Source organism: Neopelma chrysocephalum, unplaced genomic scaffold, assembly GCF_003984885.1.
Source record: "Neopelma chrysocephalum unplaced genomic scaffold, ASM398488v2 Primary Assembly neopelma1_102, whole genome shotgun sequence".
Classification (NCBI taxonomy): Eukaryota; Metazoa; Chordata; class Aves; order Passeriformes; family Pipridae; genus Neopelma; species Neopelma chrysocephalum.
Window position 1 is genome coordinate 1241617 of NW_020897765.1, and position 23906 is coordinate 1265522.

General features: G+C 39.5%; 1 protein-coding gene across 20 annotated transcripts in view; it reads right to left on the bottom strand.

Moving 5' to 3' along the window:
• KIAA1217 (KIAA1217 ortholog) overlaps positions 1-23906 on the bottom strand; it is a 355773-nt gene that overhangs the window by 145313 nt on the left and 186554 nt on the right. The window contains exon 1 of one of the 20 annotated variants that reach the window (XM_027695595.1): positions 22257-22364. The exons of the other annotated variants lie outside the window; for them this stretch is intronic. The gene's annotated coding sequence lies outside the window, so the exon portion shown is untranslated. Of the gene's footprint in view, positions 1-22256; positions 22365-23906 lie in introns of those variants that run through there. 20 annotated transcript variants of the gene reach the window in all.

Consider the following 23906-nt stretch of genomic DNA (forward strand, 5'->3'; position numbering starts at 1 on the left):
TGAACAAACGACAAAGTATGGACCAAGTGTACAACACATGTCAGGAAGAGGATAAATAAGCTGAAATACAAAGGAAATTTTTCTCTAAGCCTTCTGTCTAATGACTTCATTTATCACTTTCACGATTTTTTCAAGACAAAGTGAAAAATCTAAGTCAATGGTCTTTCTTTACAGGAAATTTGTGCTATGTATAATAAAGCACAAATTTAATAGTATGGTCAACTGTAACTTATGCTCTTGTGCTGTTCTGATCTGCTCTAGCCTTCTGACATTTATGTTTCACAAGTTCAAGCTCAATTTAGCAGGACAAAGTCAAAGGTCATATGCAAGATGATATAAGCTGCATGTCACTAAGTAGGTGACAGTTTAACTTAGTATGACACAAGGTGGAAGGGGATGGAAAATTTTCAACAATACACTCCTGCCTCCAACTCCTCTGACTTCCATACCTGCAAAAAAGCAAGCTGGCCGCATACAAACAGGCTTTTATTTGTACTACAGACCAGCTACCAAAACCCCTTGAAAAACTACATATCCAAGTCAGGGAAGGAGATGGTCAAAGCATCCTCAAGAAACCAGCATGCTGAAGGAGAAATTACTGGCAAGAGAACAATTTTTTAGGAAGAAGCAAAACTATTTGAAGCAGGATATTGGGGAGCAGTTGGAGAAAAGCAGCCTGGTGAGATTGGTAGAGCTAGAGACATTCTGTGCTCAGTGCTTATGGCAGGGGACTCAAATGGCGAAGTCATCACTTTTCTCCCCAAACCTGATGCTTCTGCTGGTCTTATGCTGTACTTCATCCTTACCACCCAGGGGTTACTGTGACTTAGAGATTACTTCAGTAATAAAAAGGACTAGACTAAAGGTTCAGCTACTCCAGTGGCCTGTTTACAACACCAGCTTGAAGTAGGTACCCAGGAAATCGTTAAGAACAGTGGTGCAAACAGCGATGCTACTCTAAAACTCTCTCCCAGTCTCTAGTTTGTAACTTCCTGTCCTACAAACCTTGTCCCCAGTTTTATTACACCATTTTCATGCTGGACTACACACCCCCATGCATTTATAGCAGCAGGTGATACTCTCTGTCTTGTTCTCTGTCCTCTTTTTCTAATAATTACAAACATCAGATTGTTATTGAACACTGCATTGACATTTCCATGGATCCTGATTATTCAAAGCTGTGAGAATACACTCAGATGACCAAAATGAGTACTGTTGTAGCTTAGCATCTTTCAACTGTTTAGCAATCTTCAAGATTATAGAAAATATTAAGCTCAAAGATTTCAAGATTCTTTCAACTCTACACTGGACAAAACCATCCCAACTTAAAGACCACTTACATCAGGTACTCAACTACAATTACTAGGCCTGAAATTTTTTTCAAGAGAGGGGTTACTGTGTAACTACAACTTAATGAATTTTTATTTTACAGATTTGAACTGTATTTTTATATATAGATTTTTTAAGGAATTGAATGTTATCGATTCCAGCGTCCAGTAAATCCCATCTTTTAAACAGTTTGAACAAACAAGACACCAGTTGACAACACCAGCAATTCTGCACCTAAGTATCAAGCAAGTATTTTACTTCACAGTTTCTCAAGCACCTACCTCAGGGAGAGCTCAATAAACATGTTTGTAATAATCATTATTTTTACACACATATAATATATACACATACACATAATATATAGGCAGACAATGTATAGGCAGTAATTATATATTATATATAAAAGCTTTCATATGAGGATGTACTTTTAGTACACTTTAAGATTTATTTGACTTCAAGGATTTCTAAAGGTCAGAAGTTCTATGAATAACCATGGTTGTTGTCTGGCCTTTATGTAGCTCTTGTGTGAGTTATCTGCTCAGTTTAAGAATACTTACATATTCTTATCTGGATTATATTAAGACAAACAGAAGCACAACCAGCCCCCAATGAACAAACACATCTATCAGAAACCACAATGCCTATAAAGTAATTGTCTTTTATTGCAAGCAGCTGTTTACTAATAGGCATCTACACGAGAAGCTCTTGAAGGAAAGGCCATAGAAGAAAAAACCAGTACTTTAAATCCCCCCCAAAAAAAAAAAAAAAGACATGTAACTAAAAGCACTTCTGAACTGAAACCATAAGTCTTTCTGGCATCCTTCCCAGCTACTATTTGATTCTATGCCCTGTGTGACATTTTATATATCCTCATATTTGAACTACCCAGCCATATTTTGTTTCTTCCTTCTACTGGTTTTTGAACTACTGCCACAGTGGTGTCACTGTGTAAAGGAAATGTACCAGTCCACAGTGCTTTATGTTTTCTTTTTGTAACCTGATGGAGGAAGCTATTTTAAAACTATAATTTATCTAAAAGTTCCTCAGGTATCTCAACATTTTTTCACAAAACAAGGCAGGATCTGCAGGTAGATTTCTGAATTTTGAACTGGGTTTTGCATCCTTTGTGTTGCTCAGTAACGTGGTTTGGGCAGCCTTGACCCTAAGCTCTAAAAATTGTAATTCCTCTAATTAACTAACATCATAACAAGAAGTTAGATGGCCCCTTCCTCAAAGAGCTCAAACTTTAAGGAAAAAAAAAAACTAAATATGGCAATGCACTCATTTTAATTTTTTAGAAGACAAAACTATTCAAACACTGATCTTCCCTAACACTAACCCAGGACACCTACACTGTGGATTCCCACAGGGTGCATTTAAGGGTAAGCTCACCACCCTTAAAAATCAGTGGGCATTTTTAAGACGCATGTCATCTGATCCATTTTAGATAACTCCTTCAGGGCGAGTGCTGAATTGAGATTCCACTCCCTAAGGGGAGCCTCTATTAATTAGCGAGATTGCTAGTGCTAACTAGCCATGCAGCTGCACCGTGTTAGTCCACTACGATGCCATGGTACACACAGATCTCACAGAGGAATGTGCCAGTCAGCAAGAGGGATTTAAAGGCAGAAAATCTTAAGGGACAAACTTATTCAGGCAACTTATTCAGGGCTTAATGGGTGCATAAAAGAAAGTGAAAGATGCAAGCACAGAAACATGCTGCAAAACAAAGAAAAAAGTATAGTGGAGTGAGTAATAGTAAATGAACTCTCTCAGTTAGTTTGCTGGAAATAATATTTGACAATGGAACTGAAAATTTCAGAGAAATGCCTAGTGCTACACCCTGTACACAATGAGAAAACAAAAGAAATCCACCAGGAAATTGTTCATATTTTACTTAAAAACAAAACAAAAAAAAAAACCAAAAAAAAGCTCATAAATATTATCTAAATTACCTTAACATACTCAGCTTAAGCAAGTCATCAATGATCTGAATTTATTGTGTGCTGCTTTGCTATCTGTGGGGAACATTCTGATCCTGTAAATCCTGAAGAATTTTTTAAATAACTGCAAACTCCCAAACATCTCATCATGTAAAAAAATCAGTGTCATCCTTCTTCTTTCAATTGTCCCTTCTCAGTGCAAGTACACAGCTGTCCAAAAGGATCAAATTTCAGTTGTGATGGATCCCATACTGCAGTCTATAAACAGCCTTAGGTACATCATTGGTTATGAACTGGTACATTTCCTAATGATCATTAAAATACAAGGCAGTTCACTGAACTTGGAAAACACTAAGAAATTATTCTCCAGAGTGTAACATCTGGTATAAAGGAAGAGAAAAACATTGTTTTCAAGTGCAAGACGTTTAAGAACTGGAGGCTAAAACAAAACCCATTAATCTATCTCCACTCCCATGTTCAAAATGAAAAACAGAAAAAATACCCTTTGGTGCTTCACATTAGGAAGACACAAATCTGAGATGTCTACCATCTGTTTTGTTTGCTGTTTTTTAATAAAAAGGTGAAATTACTCTAGTTGTTCTTTTTCCTGCTTTCAATAGAAATCCTGAAGGATATTTTCAGGCCTGTAGTTCCAAGGTTTTTATACTGTTCTCATCCCATGTTATCTGGGTGCCTGTCAAATTTAACTACTCTGCCTCAGTGAACCCGTGTCTGAGCTTTTCAGATATTAATGAAATTATCCTGACCAATGAATCACAGATCTGGCTGAATTCAGGGAGTCAGGGGCGAAGGTAACTCCCTCTGTGCTCCTCTATTGACCTCTCTGGTGCAATTGTGAATAGCCCATGGGCTCTTTAAGGCCCTGCTGTCCCCAGGAAGCTGCCAGCAGCCACACACCACCCGATGGTGACAGCACTGGCCATGACCCCTCCAACTCATCCTATGGTACTGCCATAGGGAAATTGGGTAGAGTTGGACATACTGGCTTTAAAACACCTTGCAATTTCCTTTCACTGGAGAAATTCCTGCTGTCTAGTCAGAGCTTATGGCTTATCTGCACAGTCAGAGGAATGAGTCAAAGTCCCACCTGCAATGCTTTGGTATTGCTGGAAAAGCTCCTTGGCCAGTGCCCTTAATCCTCGCTGCACAAACACTACTGTACACACTTTCAACAGTTACCAACTGATCTTGGATGAAGAGCTATGACAAAAATTGTCTTTCTGGGGGCCAAGAAGTGTTTGAAGCTGGCAGGTGGACACCCCCTTCTTCCTATCTAAATGCATCCCTGTTGTGCTCACAGCCCTGAATAGCCACCTTTGGCTCACTCCTATCTGGATGTGATTTTGTTCTATTTTTCCTTTTATTTTTCAGGGAAAGCCTCCATGCCCTGGCCTATCAGTTGAACAAGTACTAGCTCACTTCACAAATCTTAAAACAGTATCTGTAACAGATGCTACTCTTCCTATGTATTTAAAACTGAATATAAAAGCTGATCGCCACTCCTAAGGGACATTACAATGCTTTTAAAATCCTTGTTGTGCCAATGTCGAATTCTCTGTGATTCATATAAATTAAAGCCTTAAATTTTGGATAGGCATGGACTGCAAACCAAGGCTGAAAATGGGTTTTAACACTTGGATTGTTTTTCTAAAACAATGGCTGCCTTCATTATAAACCAGTATCACATATTATAATCCGGATCTCTCTAAAATTCTTCACCAGTTGTAGGTGTTGTGGAATATGTCTTGGCTCTTTTTTTTAAAAGATATTAAGTGAAATTTTGATGTTCATTTAAATTAGGAGTATGAGTTTCTTCAACTTTCAGCAAAGAAAACAATTAAAAGTAAACACATTCTAAGATTTGTTTCTCATAGTTGAAATTTTCTTACACACAGTTCAGTAAATCACGTCTCTCCATCCAGGTACAAACATCACACAAGTTAACTTAATATCGTAATAGACTATCGGAATAGTCTCTTAACTGCTCCTCAGCCTCTTGGCAACTTTCAGTGCAAGTGGCTGGAAAGTTATTGTTCCAGTCTTATTAGAAAGAGGAAAATATTTTCAAAGTCTCAAGTAAAATGTGCTATTGTTTCACTCTTGCGACACAACAGCACACAGACATTCTTTCAAGTAACATTTTCAGTATTTAAAAGAATTACATGAACTTTTTAAAGTGGTATGAACTCTGATGTCCTCATCTCAGCGTCTATTATCCAAATAGCATTATGCTGTATGAAATGCTTCACTGGCAGCAACTGCCAATGTGCTACTTTGTGTAAACAGAGAGCCAAACTCCCCTCCTCTCCAAGCCTGAATACAAGAGACATCCACAAATATGCTGTGGGAGTATGCTTTCCCCTGGGAAAGGTCACATGGTGATACTACTGACCCTGAGCGCTGGCATGGGATGGCCGAGGGACACTGAAGGTCACTGGTGCCTGGACACACTTGGCTGATGGCACAGGCTCACAGGTTGTCCCAGACTCATTTGTGCTCTCACAGCCATCCATCCCCTCCCCTCCACAGACTCTCCAGCCTCGCCACAGTGAGGGGTGGCAGGAATCTTCTGATATTTTATGAAGGAAACAGCTTGGAAGTACCATTTCTATGCAAAAAATGAGACTGTGTTAACCCAAATATACAATGTGCTCACATTTTAGAGAACTATTTGGTTGCATATATTCAAATGCTGCCTTCACTTCAGTGCTCTGTGGCAGGAGAGAGCCACGCAAGCCAAGAACAGGTCCTGGAAAGAAACAAATGTTGATCCCTTCAGACCATGGAGAAATGGTCAGAAGCCTCCAGAGATGACAAAACTGAGGCTTCACCAAGTGGTGGAACAAAGCGGAGGGTGGGTATTTGCAGAGAGGGTGTTTAGTGAAATTGTGCTGGGTCTGTAACAGCAATATAGCCAAGGAGATGGAGGAAAAAACGCTTCCACAGTCCAGTGTGCTTTTCCAGGAGCTTTACAAACTGAGTCTCTCGGTCTCATGATGGTTAACATGTAATTTTAAAGGTCTTCCATAAGCTTAGTGTTTTTCCCAGTGCTTATATGGCACTAGCAATCCACAGCCTGAGAACTACAAGCAGAAATGATGACCCAGGTCAAGCAGAAAGAAACGCTGGAAGTGCATTTCTCATCAGTCACAAAGCTCTGCACACAGCCTGGAGACTTTGTAGAGAACATGGCCTGAATTCAGGAAAGTACAGACAGAGAAACCTAGGACTGCATAACAAAGGTCAGGATGCATTTTGGTTTTGGGATTGTTTTTTTTGAGTAATTAACTGGTTGACTCCACCACCTACACCCAACAGGTGTGTTGTAGTTGTCAGCTCAAAAAGCCTGTGCCAACTAATACTCGGTCCCACCAAGGACTCTAATAAAAGCAACTGTACACTTGACTCACTAGCACATACTCTAGATGCTTTGTTTTCCTTCAAATTATTTATTTAATGACAGATGGGGAACTGAAACTTTTCATAAAAACTGACATGTACACTAGACTTCTATTTTATATAATGAAACATTCCTTTTAAAAGGGAGGAACTACTGATTGAAATGAATGTTACAAGGAATTTAACATACTCTTGGTGTGAAGAAATGTTTTAGATCACAATTATCTGGAAAACCAAAAATAACTTGTATCCTTTTGAAAATTTCCAGTAAAAGGTGCTTTTGTTTATGGGGACCTGAGGAATGACAATTTAGGAGCAGAGTTTAAGAAACTCAGTTTAACAAAGGATTTAGCATGTTAATGCATGAACTCCCATGTTCACAGCCTTAGTTCTTGATTTATCTGTTTAAATGTGGCATATTTTTCATCTGAAACTGATCCAAATTTTCACAGTCCTTATACTCAAGTAGGTACTACTCATGAAAAGATGCGCTTTCAAAGCATTCCATTATTCCTCTTTTTGGCTGAGACAAAAATTTCTTTACAGCATTTCAGAAATTCTGCTTCCAAAACTAGGAAGTACCATTAAAACCAAGACTTAGGGGTTTTTTAGATTAAAAATAAAAAAAGAAAGAAAATGAATTAAAGTTAAAAAGGTACACTCTGAGACTGGGACAAAATCGAGATTGATTTGCTTCATTCAGACTGAAATTTCAAGAAAACACCAGGAAAATATTGTTCTAAATTCTTGGCAACTGCATTTCTTTTTTACAAATTCCCCTCCTCTGCATTTAAACACCAGTAAAAGACTCTGTAGATGAACTTCTCTGCTTATTTTTCTGAGCCAGTGCAGCTGACAGTGAGGCTGCAAACCTCAGGGGGTCACCCACACAAGCCTGGAAGGCCCTAACACTGGGGCATGGGGAAAATTTAGTTATTCTGTTTATTACGGTCAAGCCTGCTATAGTTTAATGCAATAGCAGAATACTTATGGATGCAAACTGTCTAGACTATACAAAGTATAAACTAGATAGAAACAGCTTTTTTTCCTAACTTGGGCTATTACCAACATTTATTACACATTTTGTTTTCTCAAAACAGAAGAAAGAAGGAAAGACAGGCATTAAAGAAAAAAAGCATAGCTGGATGGCTATTTTACAACTGACAATACTATCAATTTATTCCTCACTTGATTGCAAATTACACATAAAGAAATTTTTACAAGAAAATTATATATTCTTGTGTACATGTATTTTAAACTAGATATGGTTCATACGGTCTCTGGAACCATTAGGACAAACCCCAAAATATCTGTACAGTGAAGATCACAGAATCACAGACTGGGTAAGGTTGGAAAGGACCACAGTGGGTCACCTGGTCCTACCTGCCTCCTCAAGCAGGGTCATCCTAGAGCACAGAATTGAGTCCAGACAGGTCTTGAATCTCTCCAATGAGGAAGACTCCACAACTTCTCTGGGCAGTCTGCTCCAGACCACGAGTGTGGTCACTCGTACAGTAAAGAAGTTCTTCCTCATGTTCAGGTGGAACTTCCTGTGCATCAGTTTCTACCCATTGCCTCTTGTCCTATTCCTTGGCACCACTGAGAAGAGCCTGGCTCCATCCTCTTGGCAACCCATCTTCTGATGCTTATAGACACTGATGAGATCCTCTCTCAGAACCCCACACCGACCTTCCACTGCGCTACACACAACCAAATCAAAGCCTGATTTTCCCAGGCACAGACATACAGACCTCCTGTACATCATTTAGGGCATCCTTCCCAGATACTAGAATTAAGCTTCTCAGCACCAGCAGCTTTATGCAGCACTCACTCACCCCAGTAACTGGGTTCAAAATGCTCCTCTCCTGCTACAGTTAACTCTGCTGCACAGCCACGCACTTAACCCCCTCTAAAATTGTGTATGCCTTTCTGTCAGACCCATGTTATGCCTCCAGCCTGTTACACTACATGTGCAATACACTTCTTCCCTTCATTTTTTTACATACTGCTATGATTATAAGAGCATATCAAGAATTATTTTCTGCTTAGAGACTTAGTTTAGCAAACATAGCACTTACCCTTTTCTTGTTTCTGACCCAAGTCCTAACAGAAGTTCCTCGTTCTCAGACTATGTCACTTAGTTCTCATCCTCCCTCAGAAAACTCATTCTGATTTCTGTCACCATCTTCCTCCAGACAGACTCCCATTCCTCATTCTGCTGTGCCAGCAAATAACTGCTAAACAGTGCAAAGTCCCATCTTCAGGTACATTTCTCTGCATTGTGAACCATTGCTCCAGTGAAGGCATTTTTTTTGTCTCTTCCTTATCCCACCACACCTCAAAATAATTTGGCTGTGGGTTATTTTTTGATTGCTTCAAGGAGTATTGTAGTTTTGTCCATGTTCAGAAAAATTCACTGCAATCAGATCCACTACTTGCAAGTGACAATATATGAAGCAAAGGGGGACTTTGGTGGTACCTTACAAAGTATCAATTTCAGGATGGACCAATACTGAGATATCTAACATTGCCAAAACTTTTATTCATGGAAGCAAAAATTTTCCCAAGGAATAGCTGAGGAGAAATTCACACTTTTGGTCAAAGTAGAAAATTCCTCTCAATTAAGGGCATCTAAGGCTGGGAAATATACCCACTATTTACCATAACTCTACCTTAATTGTATTCACTCTGATTCTTTTTCTTGTAATATTTTGCTTACAACCCTTATTTTTATCCTAAATTTTCAAGTAACCTAAATTTTTAAATACTAAACCATTTATTTTTCTAGAATAGCTCTATATTCAAAAGCAGCTGGGTCAAACTTAGTTCCTTATGAACAGCATTTGAAACATTAAAATTGCATGAACAGCCAAGAGCCACAGTTGCATAACCAAGGCCAACGAGCAGCCAATAAATCTCTGCCAGTCACCCCTATTCATCAGTAACTTTTGTTTGACTAAAGTATATCAGCTAGAAAAGCAACCTGTCATAGTTCGAAGATTTAGAGAGATGAAGAAGCTCTTGCTGCCCTTGATAATTTGTCAGAATAATTAATCGTTTCCACTGTGAAAAATGTTGTGCACTACTGCCGATTTGAATCTGCCCAGGTCTCCAGACATAACCTTTGTGTTATCATTTTTATTGCTGTTCTAAAAAGCCAATATAAACTCAGTATATTTTCTCCTGCTTCAAGAGAATTGCATTTCTTAATCAAGGAAGATCTCTATTTTGGTTGGGTCAGTGGACAACAAAATCATGGTTCTCAGAGGGAAGTAATTTCATCAGATGTCAAACCATTTTGGGTGTCCTTCTGCAATGCTCCCATGGTTCAACATCCCTCCAACAATACTGCCTCTGAAACTACAGCACACATTCCTGTCACAATGCTCATCCAGAGCATTGAGATCGAATCACTGTCTTCCTGGAAAATAACTTCTCCTCCTTTTATGATAGCATCACACTAGGAACTCTTGTGAAATTGGAAAGATCAAAAGTTCCTTACATCCCTTCCAGATTTACCATTTTCAGCGTACAGCTTAGTCCACTCCTGGAAATTCCATCTGGAGAAGCGGTGGAAAGTCCTTCACTGGCAATATTCAAGACTCAGTCTGATGGAGTGTGGATAATCTAACCTAATCTACAGCAGTTCAGATGCTGTGAAGAGGTCCTTTCCAACTTAGGTGTTACTATGACACATAATCACACGTTTGCTCAAATGCAGTTAATCCATTCTCCATTATGGTTTTCAAAAGCTAAGGCAAAAGTTTACAAAGTCATTTGCTCTTGTAGGTTAGGTTTGTGATGCCACTTCTAATCTTTCAATACCAATTTGGTACCTTCTTTTAAGCTCTTAACACGTGAAAAGTTTAACCCATGTAGTATTGTGGTATAATAAACACTTACCTTATATACATCATGCATTTACACCATGCACATAAGCTTTAATTGGCTCGAGTCTTTAGCACCAAAAAGTGACTCTGCAGGCAGCTGCAGGCTTCTACACCACCAGCAGCAGATTTGGCCACAGGGAAACTGTGAGTGGAGCACACACTTGTCTGTGCACAAACGCATGTTCATATTTCCCAAGATGGTTACTTTAATATGACAGTTCCTCACCCCTGGCTTTATCTCTCAGCACAAAGGATATGTTTACACATCTGACTAATATCTTTCCCTGATTTTTTTTTTTTTTTAAATCACCATTCTATCACTTGTTGCTCTTCACATCTTTCCAGAATTGCTTGCCTAACTTTTTTGTATATTTTAATGATGAAGTATTGAAGAAACAAAAGATAATCTCATACTAAAATATGCTCTCTGATGTTGGGATATGCTCTGGTTTTGTAACATGATACTGTGTACCTACCATGACAATATGTCATACTCCTGTGGCAAAAGATTGTAATGCAATTGCTGGCAGCATAAGCAGAGGGAATTTCTTCATCAAAATCCAGACCCCAGTAAAAAGAAATTTTTCTACAAAAGCTGCCTGTCAATATATTCAAAACAACTGTTTCAAGAGATGATGACACTTAACATTTTTCTATATGAGAAATCTTAACTTCTAGCTATATTTACCTTCTCCAAAATGAACGCATTTCACCACAAATTTACAAAAAATATAAAATAAGGTTGATCGCCAAACTCAAAAGTTTTGTTAAACTCAAGTTGGCAAACCAGGTGAGAGCACTTTATTACCAAACTTTGAAGCAATCCATGGATTTCTTCAAATGTTAAATGGCACCTAGTTCTCCCTAGTCCCAAGTGCCAGTAAGTCTCAAGGCACCCTGATCATTTTTCTGAAAACCTGTGCAGGGAAAAATTCAGATGATAGCCTTCCCCTGCCTGTGTCTGCAGACAAATCACATTCTTGATTTCAGTTGTAGAGAAGGAGGCGTAGAAACCATGCTCGTATCACTGACCAGGACTAAAACCATGTCAGATAACCCATTTCAAAGGTCCAGCCCTACTGGAGGCTAATACACCTCTGGCTACTTTATCAGGGGTTGGGGTTGGGAGGAATCTGTATCTTTTTGATATTTCATTGTTCAGATCATTTCCTGCTACAATAATTTTCTCTTTCCAGCTATCAAGACAGTGATCCTTAAGCATTCGCTACTTGTCTTTCTGTAAAGGTCACTGTACTCTACAAATGATTTATGGCAACCTGTAATATAGGAGGGAAGACAAAATAAAACCCTGAAAAAGAAAAAAAGGCAAAAAAACTGCATTATGGTTTGCTCTAATTTTGCTTATCTAATACTGTGGCTGAACAAAACTCTGAGAAGTTTTTTTGGCCTATGAAATAGTATCTGCAAATCTTTAAACAATGTGCTTCTTAATGGTTGGATTAACTCAAATTGTACAAAACCCCTTAGATTGAGACTGCACTGCTTTCATGTGAAGTAGCACAGCAGTGCATCAGAGAAAAAAATACAGATTTTGTCCTGTTGACTCTCAGAGTACCAATTATGAAAAAAGGGGCAAAAGGCCCTGTTACATGGCCTGTGATCTTATCCCTTATCCTTTCTAACCAGCACAATCTGGCAGGAAAGAAATAGCTCTGCTGATAAGAAGGAATATCTCCCTCTCTTTTAAGTGGAAGTATAGTAGCTGTTATCCTTCAAGTCAAACAGAGCTCATAGTAAAGTATTTATTTAAGAAATTTTCCAATATGATGAATTATTAACTTGTTTTGATTATGTCTTCTTGGATTAGGCTAAGGAAAAGAAGTACAATTCCCACAATGTCTCCAGATCTCAGCATCACTTTTCTTTTGATCAGTACACTTTGGACTCACAGAAGCAAATTGCAATCGTATTATTCGTCAAAAAACACTGCTGAGAAACAGCACTCATTAACATTTTAATCAGATGCTTTTGAAATCATCTTCAGTGAACAGCAGTTAACTCAAACACCCACCTGGGACAGTGAAGTCAGTTTGATGTTTGTATATTGCTACTTACTGAGACCTTCCAACAGGAAGAGCTTGGTTATTAAAAACAATCTGCCTGTATATTTACATGGAGCTTTTAGGAAAGACAATGGGGAAAAACGGTGCCTTTATTACATTGCTGACAACCAACTTCACTTCCATGGGGGATATTTGAGTATCATGCCTAATGTGTGTCTGAAGCAGGGGCTTAAATGAGAAGCACTGGTTGATCCTCTTCTTAGATGAGAACAAAGTGACAGGAAAGATAAGAGAGATCGCTTGGGCTATGAGTCTGGGCAAATTTGTTCTTTGCAATGCTTCTTGGTGCCTGAGCTTTCAAATGATCAAATAGCAGAGCTAAGGGTATGACTGCTTACCTGCCTGTTATTAATAAGGAAACTGGAAATTCTCCCTTTATTTGTGAACGATGGCAGTCTAGTCATGTAAAAGATAAAGTATGTGCTTCTGTTGAACACGATATCACAATATGCTGTTAACCTCACAGTCGGTGCAGTCATTAGTTTCCAAAAGGATTTTAATGGTTCTGCTCTTAAGTGCAACACCCAACACACCAAGAACAGACTCAAAGCAAAACATTCTCCATGGCTTATCCAGGTTTTTCTTCTCCTTATAACTCTTATTCAACTTTCCCTCCCTCTTAGATTTCAAATAAAATCACTGAAATCTGCTATTGCAAGAGGACGCTGCCAGACTTAGCTACTTTGCTGAATGTGGGTGAACAAATGCAGGTGATTTTGTGGGTTGGCAGAGATAGCAGTATGAAACCAGGCTGGCTGTTCTAGTTAAATGAGCAGTCAAACAGTATGTAGGATTAGGTTTCCAAACACAGGTCCTTGCCATATACTGAGGTAAGTAAAACCAGATCATCGCCCTCGCCTCCACTGAAAGTATTTGAGGGCAGAGTGAACATTTTGAAATTATGACTGCATTTTAAAAGACCTCTGAAAGATCACAGAACCCAGACATATAAGAAAGTTTTCAAACCACAGAGAAGATAAGCCAAAAAACAAAGCAGCAGTGGCTAGACAAACCTCACTTGAAAGGCTCGCTAACTTTAGTCTGGCTGCTTTTTGCAGAGGAAGTTAGAAGTTAGAAAAGCTATTCTGCTCTCAAAATCTAATAGTGTACTACTAAAATTAAAAAAAAGAGAGAGAAGGACCATGACAAAAGCACAGACATTTTGGCAGTATCCAGGGAGGCTGACAAGCAGCAGCAGAAAGCACAGATCAAAAGACCACGTCAGTTCTTTTATTGTAGAAAATACCTAGAATTCCATGTTTATCTTAGCACAATAAGCTACTGAATGGTTATCTAAACTGCCCTTGTTTTGCCAGGCGACTCAATACATCTGCAGGTTTTACCCCACATTATTTTTAGTCTGGTGTGTTTAAAAGGCTACACAGCAAGTATATCTAACTGAAAGGTTATACACCTCCTTAGGAAAAACAGTCATCACCGAGTGATCACCGTAAACAAAAAATCTTTTTGGCATCAGTTCAGAATTAGTTGCCCCAGTTCCTACATCTAAAATCACTTGGCTGTGATGCATCACAAAAAACCCCAGCCCTTTCTCCACCAACACATTGCTAATAGGTATTGTGAGAAATCCAAGAAAGTACATTAAACAAAACTCGCAACGGAACATGGGAAGCATCGCACAAGTACCTGTTTGAGTACTTGTAAGCCTTTTTTTTTCTTCATTTCCTCAGTTCTCCTTTTTAACAAACTTCATTATGAAAAGTTTCCCTAAATTCCAAGCTGGCTTTGCCTATGTAACAGAGTCAGAAAGAAATCTGTCTAACATAAAAGTGGAACTATTCTTGGCAAAATAATGTCTTCGAGATAGGTTTAAGTCATGCAGAAACAAGACTGAACTTGTGAGTTCACAGTTTCTTTAAAACAAAACAATACCTGCTGTCACAGCATGAGGAAAAAAGATATGTCAAACCTAAAATATTACAGCAGAAGCCAAAGAAGACATGAGAAAATAAGTAGCTCACTCATCTTCACTGTTCAAGTATCTTTGGAGTACAAGTCTACTGTTTCCTAACTCTTCAGTTCAGAAGAGGCCCACAAAGAAGCAGTTACTCCGGACTCCTGGAAGACTTCCAGTAAAAAGATTAAACCTTACGTATAAACACTTTCTATAATTAGAGAAGAAAGCATCTTGGTTTTTGGACAGCATATGACAAATTTTGAAACCATGAGATGAAATCAATTTGTATTTTAACATGGTTCAAGGGAAGACTTTCTTTTGTAGACTGTCAATCTCCCTCTTAAAAACATCTGCAGTAACCTAAAGTTTTTTGCACCTTTCAAAATCAACCTAGAAACTTGTATAGACAATAGGATAATAACAATGAACATTTAAGGGCATTCCTTCTTACACAGAGCAATGTTTTGAATAAAATGGCCAATCCAAAAGCTCCCACTCTCTCTTACACAAGCTCCAAAGAAGAAAGCCCTGACTCTTCATCACAGCTGTACCTGGTTTGCAGAAGAGTCACCAGAGGAGCAGCAAAGAGCTGAGAGGCTCCTTTTTCTTCTTGGTTGCATCACAGGAGCATGAGTGGTTACCTCCTCCTCAAAAGCCATCCCCTCAGTAGCAAACTGCTGCCAGCACGGAGAGACAGAACCAGAAGCAGCACGAGCCCCTCTTCCTCCTGGTGCAGCTCTTCCATAGGTGTGCGTGAGCAGCAGAGCCTCATTTGATGCAAAACTTCATTACACATCCGGGTGTATGAATGAGTCATATATAAAAAATACTGGTTTCTCATGGTTGCATGCTTGCATGCGGGTGGAGATTTAGCAAATAGATTTGCACATGGGCTAGAACTACCCTTTTGTGACAGGATTAATACCCAAGGCCAAGGAGGTCATGATTTAGCAATGAAGAAGGAGGATAAAACATGCACAGCTAAAAGATGTAAAAGAACAATCAAAGTAACAGAAATACTCAATGCTACGATGAAATCTCTTGTGGAATTAAGCCACAGCAACAACCAACTATCATTCGTGACCTCCACAGTGGTCCTGCATTACTGAAAGCTATTCACTGGCCTCCGGAAGAAACCTAACTCTGACTTGTGGTGGGGTCTCAGGCTCAGTATGGGATTAACCCAGTTGCTCAGGACCGGATTAGAAGGCTGTGGCCAGGAGCTCTCGCAGCAGTGCCCGGCAGCTGTGGGGTGCGAGGGAGTGGCGAGCCTGGCGTGCCAGGAGCAGCGGCAGCAGCAGGTGCCTGTGGGACCTGCCTGCGCGGGAAGGCGCCTGCCGCAACGTCCGGTGTGGAAAGCACTTGGCAAAAATAAAACAGAAGGGAAGTACACATGAGCCAGAAGTTAAATGCTCGTATCTGATATCAGAGGAAGAGCACGTCGGTCAGACAATCTGCTGGGGGCTTGAGCCAACTGTACCCTGGTCAGCAGGAACATTTCACTGACATTAATACCAGTGCTATGAGGGCCAAGAAAAACATTTTGTGATCTGCGCCTCCTCGCTCCACCCCATCCCACCCTTCTGCGATGTTCAGAAGGGAGAGGTTCTCCACTGACTTCCAGAAAGCTTTTTATGCTGCTTCTATCACATGTTTTCATTTAAATTCTCCAGTGACAGACACCACATATTGTCTGTGGCAAAACAGAGAGTCCTCAGTCTGTGTAGTGCAGAAATCCTCCTCAGCAACTTGCCCATGCAGGAGCATGCCAGAGGCTGGCAGAAGGCATCATCCTGCCTGCACCCCCAGTGCTGGATTTAGTATTAGCCAAAAAGATGGCAGCTTGGATTAGCAGTTACGGACAAATCATGCATTACCTTGGTGATTCCATTCTAAGAACAGAGGAATATAGAGGTTCTCCCATATCCTGGGGTAGTAGATGTTGACATAATGTTGTCTGCTTAATGTAAAGCTAGTAAGCAATTTTTATTTTAAATAGCTTTTTTTTTAAAAAATAAAACCCACATGATATCCATAAGGAAAGACTGAAATTTGCACACAACATCTGTGATGCTTTGGAGTGGGTTTTTCTCTGAAGACTTTTAGGGAAAAATATAACCTAGATCAAGAATTCATTATTTAAAAAAAAAAAAAGGAAATAAACAGTTTGTGAAGGTCTACAGGGAATTTTATAAATATCCTAACTTTTTGGGTATGCACTTTTAATGGAAGTGTTTATGTTATATCTTTAAAGTTATTTTTTTACATTATGTTAAATAATAATTTTTCCTTCCAAACAATATTTATTGTAATTTAAATCAATGAACCAATGCATACAATGGCTTGTTTATTCAGCCAATGGGAAATAAGTGACATTTCTTCTTACTTATTCTAATCAAAGTCAAATATTTGTTCCTTCTGTGAGTAGTTTATTACTAATTACAACAGTCTGATGTATGGTATTTTGTGTTACTAAAAATAGGGCTACAAATGAATAAATGCAGCTAAAATTATGCTTTCAAAGCACAGTGGAAGAAAGCCCAAAGCTCATACATAGACATTGACAGCAGGTCTGTTTCCAGACTTTAGACACCCACATACCCACAAAATAGGTGCAAATTGGAAAAGTGTCTGCTTGTTCATCTGGCAGTAAGTGTATCTGAAGTGAACATATAATGTTAAGATTTAAAATCAGAATCAACTTCTTTCAAATACAAAAAATGTTTTAAGTCTTTGGTTTTTCACTCTTCTTCCTCCCGCTGTCTTCCTCCTTTCTTGGAAGACAGATATCACCCTCCAGACTGAAGAAATATTTAGCCTCAACTGAAATTGAAGTACCATTAGTTTTTCTCTTTTGAACAAAATAATTGCAAGAGCATGAAGAGAGTTTATGAAATGTATATGTAAGAAATATAAACCCCTTAGAGGCTGAAATATTCTTAAAACTTAGTTGAGCTCTGGAATTTACAGTCATGAGACATTAACATTGTCAGGAATTCAGCAACAGAAAACAGAACTGGACATTCATGTAGGTATCAGGAAGATCCAGTCTTACAACTAACAACAACATAATTTTGGGAGATAAAACAAATCTCAAGATGTGGGACTAAAAAAAGCTATAATTACTAAAGACCAGAACGTACATGATGTGCACGGCTGATAATCCTACGTTCAGTTTCCAAGACGTGTTACAAACTCCTTAAGGGGCAGAAGTCATGGTGAAAAACATATTATTGGTCTTTTGGATTTCAGACATAACCTAAGAGAATAGCTTCTCTATTCCTTTCTTTAACAACTAATTTTGAATTTTAGATTAATTTTTTTAAAGTGAAATGCACCTATGGCAGTGTATTGATCATCTAATGAAAACTTTTCCTAAACTTAAACAACCAACAATAGTCAGTGTTTACTACGGCAGCAATATCGTAGTGAATGAATTCAATCACTACAATCCATTGCACAAGAGACCACACAAAATTCAGTAGTACAAAAAGTACAAACTAGGACAAAAAATCCACAAAACCAAAACAGGACCCTTCAAAACAATCTCAAGCAACCAGAAGTCCCAGCACTGGCTCGCTAGGTCAAGATGCAAAACTTAATATCACCAGATTCTGAATTTACTGAACTGGCACAATTACCATGACTGGGTGAATGTTAAAAACACAAATCTCAGGGACAACTGTCAGAGTCACAGGTGTTGGCCCCAATTTTAACAACGTGCTGTTTTTCCTGATGTACTCAACTCATTTGAAGAGAAGGGAAATTGGAATATTTGTTCATAAGTTATTTGCTTGTGTTATTTACTCTTGTTCTTCTATCTGAACCCAGAAAAGAGTTGTAAATCCCAGGGATTATTGTTAAACCAAACCAGTTAATCAGGTGACTTCAGTGCAATCTGCCTTTGTTAGAAAATCAACTGAAAAATGTTGTAATACAGAAGCAATCATCCAGAGGTGCATTTACTTTGCTAATGACTGACATAAATATGTGCTCCCATCCCAAGTGACAATGTGCAAAGAGTACAAAAATGCTCCCAGTGGGAAGCTAACAGGACTATTCAGCTGAAATGAGAACAACCCATGCACATTCACAACTATTTGCAGGGAAATGATCTTGGGACACAGCAAATATTCATAAATATTGAGGCTAATCACAGGCTACAGAAGGAACCCTTGAGCAATGACCAGGGAAGCTATGCTGTAACCTCAGCACTACCACCAGCACAATCTGTTGCTCTCACCCAAGACCTCTGTCTGTCTGTGATCACCTGCCAAACACGTGATCCTCACACCTTCTGTAACACACCTCCTGTAACACACCTCCAGAACTACAGCCAAGAGAGAATGCCTGCTCAAAAACAGCATGGCCAAAAGTGTCTGGCCAAAAGACCAGAGCTTCCAGGGCTTCATTGTCACTTCTGTCACAAACTTCTTGTGCTCTCATAAGTGAATAAGAGCCTTGAAATTAATTTGGGGATTTTGGGATCACTGACAAGCCACATCTAGAATGGCGCCCTGAGGACGCCCCCCATGCTGTTTCCCCCTGAGCTCGGCATGAAGCACAGCAAACAAGGTGCTTTGGTTTAAAAGGAGACTTGGAAGAGGAACCACTTGCCAAGCACCCTTCATGCAGGCACTCCTCTCCACCACTGCTGAAGGAGCCAGTCCTGCACTGAACCCACCCCCAAACATGGCCCTGCTGACTGTGCAGCTTTTGGTAGTCATCTACAGAGGCAACCCAGGGCTAAACCGAGTATGTGCAAAAACACACCTATAAATGCCTCAGGACATGTTGGGCCAGAAAAGCTTAAGTTTCTGAAACCCAAGGAATCTCAGGTGTCTACAGTAAGTGGGAGAGGTTTCCATGGGCAACACTCTTGAATGTAGCTGCCTGAAAGCTTTCAGGGATAGCATAGTCCTAGATTCTTTACTAATCTATCAGTAAGTAGTACAGGATTACTGCAGGCATTTATTCAATCAACTGAATACAAAGGATTCTAAAAATACTTTTGTTTGTCCTAAAATTAGATTAGAAAAATTTATGTACAAAATTCACATGAACAAAGGTAAGCATGAACAACTACCTGGGACTTCAGAGTTACAAACAATACATGCTATTTAAAATGCAGAGGCGTTGCCACAGAAGAAAAGTTACTAATCCTGTTGGGGCAAAGTAACTGCGCTGGAGTGTGGTTTGCATGGGGGAGGGAAGGAAAAAGAAAAGGAATTGCTTTATTAGCCTTTTTACAGATTTGTTTTGCTCGCTTTTCCAAAAGAACAGCTTTTAAAATTATTTTTAACTGATAGATATAAATTAAGAAATTTGTATTTATTAAAGCAAGTATTACCAATCTAGTTAAACTTCAGTTACTCCCAGAGAAACCTTACGGGTAGTAGTTTAATATGTACCTTAATATGTTGCCTTTCTTTTGTAAACTAGACAGTAAAATTGAAAAGCTTTCCACTGAGACATTCTACTAGGAATATTCTTCTTCCTCAGCATTTTCATTTAGAGTGAATACAAAGTAAATCCACTTTACTTGCTAATGAACTAGCTCTTTGTTCATTTATCTCTCGAGTTATTTATAAATATCTTGCAATCACAGCATTATCTGGGGGCTAAACAGCATGTTTCAACTCAAAACAAATGGACATGTCACCTCATGTCCTTCCATAAACAAAAGCTAAGGGCTTGGAATCCATCAGAGATTTAACCTCGTAATCATGTTTCATATGTTCATTTTCATAGCTTTTCTTAGGTGCTTTTAACAGTGTAAAATATGAGCAGTTGCCCTTAACATACAGCAGCCCTGGAAAGCAATAAATTGTAGTACCAGATGTACATGAGACAGGGGACACGTGTGGATGCTGGGGAATGTGCAATGTGCTCTGTTGGGCTTACAGAGACTATTCAGAGAGGAGGGGAAACTGCTATCTCATCTGGGCAGGGAGGTAGCACTCATCGGGGGAGAGGAGGCAAGGACTCACAGAAATCTCCTGAAACAACTTCTGAAACTTTGCTTTTCCCCTGAACAAGTACCTACAGCCTATGCTGACACAACAGCAAGTTCTAGCTGTATGACACTGACTTCTCAGATAAAAAATAGTCATTTTTTGCTGACACATTAAATACAGCAGTATGTGAACCAAGCAGTAATTCAATGAAATTGATGTTTTCAACTAGAAAAATCTGCAGCAACATATATCCAGACTAAAATCACATTTTTCACATTTTAAAACTGAATGTATTTTTTTAACTGTTTTTTAACTAGTACAGACCAAAACCGTATTCACACAATATTAACACTAAATCAATTTCTCCCTACCAGATTCCATGGCATCAACCAGCAACAGTGTAATGAATGCAAAATATGCTAGTTCATTTGACATTATTATTTGTACATATGCAAGTACTAAATAATTAACATTCAGGCTCTGGGAGAAAGGTTCAATTGAAATTAATTCCAAAATATTCCCATTAATGGCTCAGTTTCAAGACATAACTAGGAGTAAAAGAGCTGTGACTAAAAAAAATTAGCTACTGATTTCTTCACTTGTACTACTTTCAATTCTTTGACTTTAAAAATCACTAACATTCCAAAAAAAGTTTATTTAACCTTGCCTGATCAAGCAGTGCAGAATATCAGAAAACCTTTATACTCTGTTTTTTCACCTGGAATTAGACAATGTGCTTACCCTCTTCTGCAGCCCACTCACTCCCTAAATCCTACTGAGGCTCTACACTGAACTCAAGTTCCTCTCAAGTTTACAGTCCTCAGGTGTCTCTAGGCAGAACCTAAGATTTTTCTCTTTTTGCATTTTTAAGCTTGGACATTGCCCCCACCCTCTCCCACCAAGAACTACCCCTTTCCACAGTGAGCGATTTGAACCCACTGAACTTCGTAGCCCTAACCCTGCTTCCCGTTATCATATTCAGCAGTGCCAGCGGGGGGGGGGCATCCCTTACCTATTGGTGTTTACTTGATCTGTCCCGGTTGAAGTGAGCACAAAAGTGGTTGCAGCTAAGAACCAGGGGGTTTACTGTCCATCCAGAGGGACTGAAAATATCCCCTTGAATTTATACCCAAAATCCTGAAGTCCCCATAGCTTTTTTGCTGTTAGAATTTCACCTTCAAATGTGTTTACCCTGTACTAATGTACCCAAGAAAAAAAGTCTATTAAGAAGTGCCCAAGCATTACCTGTGATATCAAAGCACACACTCAAAGTCAGTTCAACCAACTGATACTATGATCCATGTAAAAAAAAAAAATCTTCAGTATTTTAACAGATATCACATCCTGGAATAAATGCTGTTGTAATTTTAGGGTTCTATTTTAACAGTTAAAGGAGAGACATCTGGCAGTAATCTACAAATAAATACAGTGTCTCCATTCTTAGTTTCTCCTCCAAAACACTACCTAGGACATTTTTGCAGCATGATTCATATAATCAACACGATACATTACAATGCCTTTCAAATAATTCCGAATTCTCAGTTCATTCAATAAAGAACTCATTTTTGAAAGAGAAAAAGGAACATGCCCTGCCAGAAAACTTGCTTTATTGACTCAGCCCTGCTGCCAGCAGAAACAACGTGGTGAAGCAAACTCCACGATTTCAAAAGCATTTTTTTCACAGCGAGGGCAGAAACAGAAAGAGGCTTATTTACCTAAACGTGAGATTCCACAGGTGAGGCCAGAGATGGTCTGAAATCCTCTTCCCTTAGTTCCAAAAGTTTTAATTTATGATGAAGCCTGTAATAATCCTTCCAAGCTGCCAGGTACAACGCACGCCATGTCTCAGCCGTGTTTTCTTTTGCCCTTTTGCAGCGTAACTTTGTTATTTGCATAAAGCTTAGTCCTGGCCTATGGGACTTTTTGAACATCTACATGTTAGATTAGCTGTCTTGACATGCTCTATCAAGCATGACATCATGGATCTCCATGGTAACCTTAGCCACACCTGCCCAGATGCCAGAGTTACCTGTCATGTTCAGACCTAAATGAACATAAAAAACTCCCCCTCAACCACCATTTTCTAGGCGCTCAGTCCTGCACAGACACCGGACGGGTTTGGGTTTTGGTTTTAATTGATTGACATCTAATTTCGTTTGCCAAGATAATTTCTTTTCATGGAGCACTGGCTGAAGCAATAGAGCTGCTCTTGACCCTTCCACATCTCCCAGCCTACCTCCTACTCAAACAACAACAGAAAAAAGCTGTGGCAAACTTCTTCCAGCTCACTTTCTTACCCCAGGCTCACAAGCTCCTGCTCTGAAAAAGTTCTACACATTCATTTTTGTTCTCTGCCCCTCAGAAAGGTTTTTTTAGAGAGGTGACTTGTAAAACAGGTTCACAGCAGGGATTATTCCCCTCCCATGGCCAGGTTAGCATTTTAACCTCTTAATTGCTAACTCTTTTTCATCCTTGCAGCCACTGACCCAGCTTTTACACTTGTTCCTGCTCTCTAGCCTTGTCTGCTGACCAGTCAACCCCACATAACTTGTGACCGTGTCCTGCCATGTGCTCCACAGCAGATGGCAGGACTCCAACTTAAGACGACCCAGACTGCTTCCTTTTAACTTCCTCTTTTTTCCTTTCCAACTTTACTGGGGATTACATTAGCACCTTCCTTTCATTACCACAGACGAGACAGCCTTGGCAGAGGTAAGGTATTCAAAGCTCCTGCAGAAACTTGCACCACCTACAAAAAAAGTATTTTGTTGCTCAGGTGGAGGGAGCCCTGGTGCCCAGCTACAGACCTATCTTAGAAGGGGGAAGACCTGCAGTGTGAGGGGGAGCTGCTAGGCTGTGGGTCAGAGAGCTGCAGCCGTAGGGTGCTGCATTCCCCTGTGGGTGTTTCGGGGTGCACAAGATACATCTGCACCTCCCCCCCCCAGGCTGCTGCAAACTCAGCTTCCAGTTTACCACACGCCAGCTTAGCTCCCAGCTATTTGCCTTGCAGCAGTATCCCAAGTCCCTTGTGCAAATAAAGATGGCCTCTGTCTCTGTGAGCTTTCCTTTCCTGATGTGTGCACAGCTGGGAGGTTTCAGGTCATCACGTTAGCTAACCATCAGTAATCGCTGCTGGCATTTTACCTGGCCATGATTGTACTGCTGATTTGTGGCAGATTATCAAAAGTAGAAATGCATCCTCAGGAGGCACATCCAAGGAGGGATTTATCTGAATAAACGAAGCCTGGAGGAAACCATTAGTGCTTAGTGGAAGATGCAGACAGTATTCAGAGCTGACCTTGCTGGTGGAGGCGATAAAGTATGATCTGACAGCATCAAATATTTTTTCCCTGATGTTTATTTTC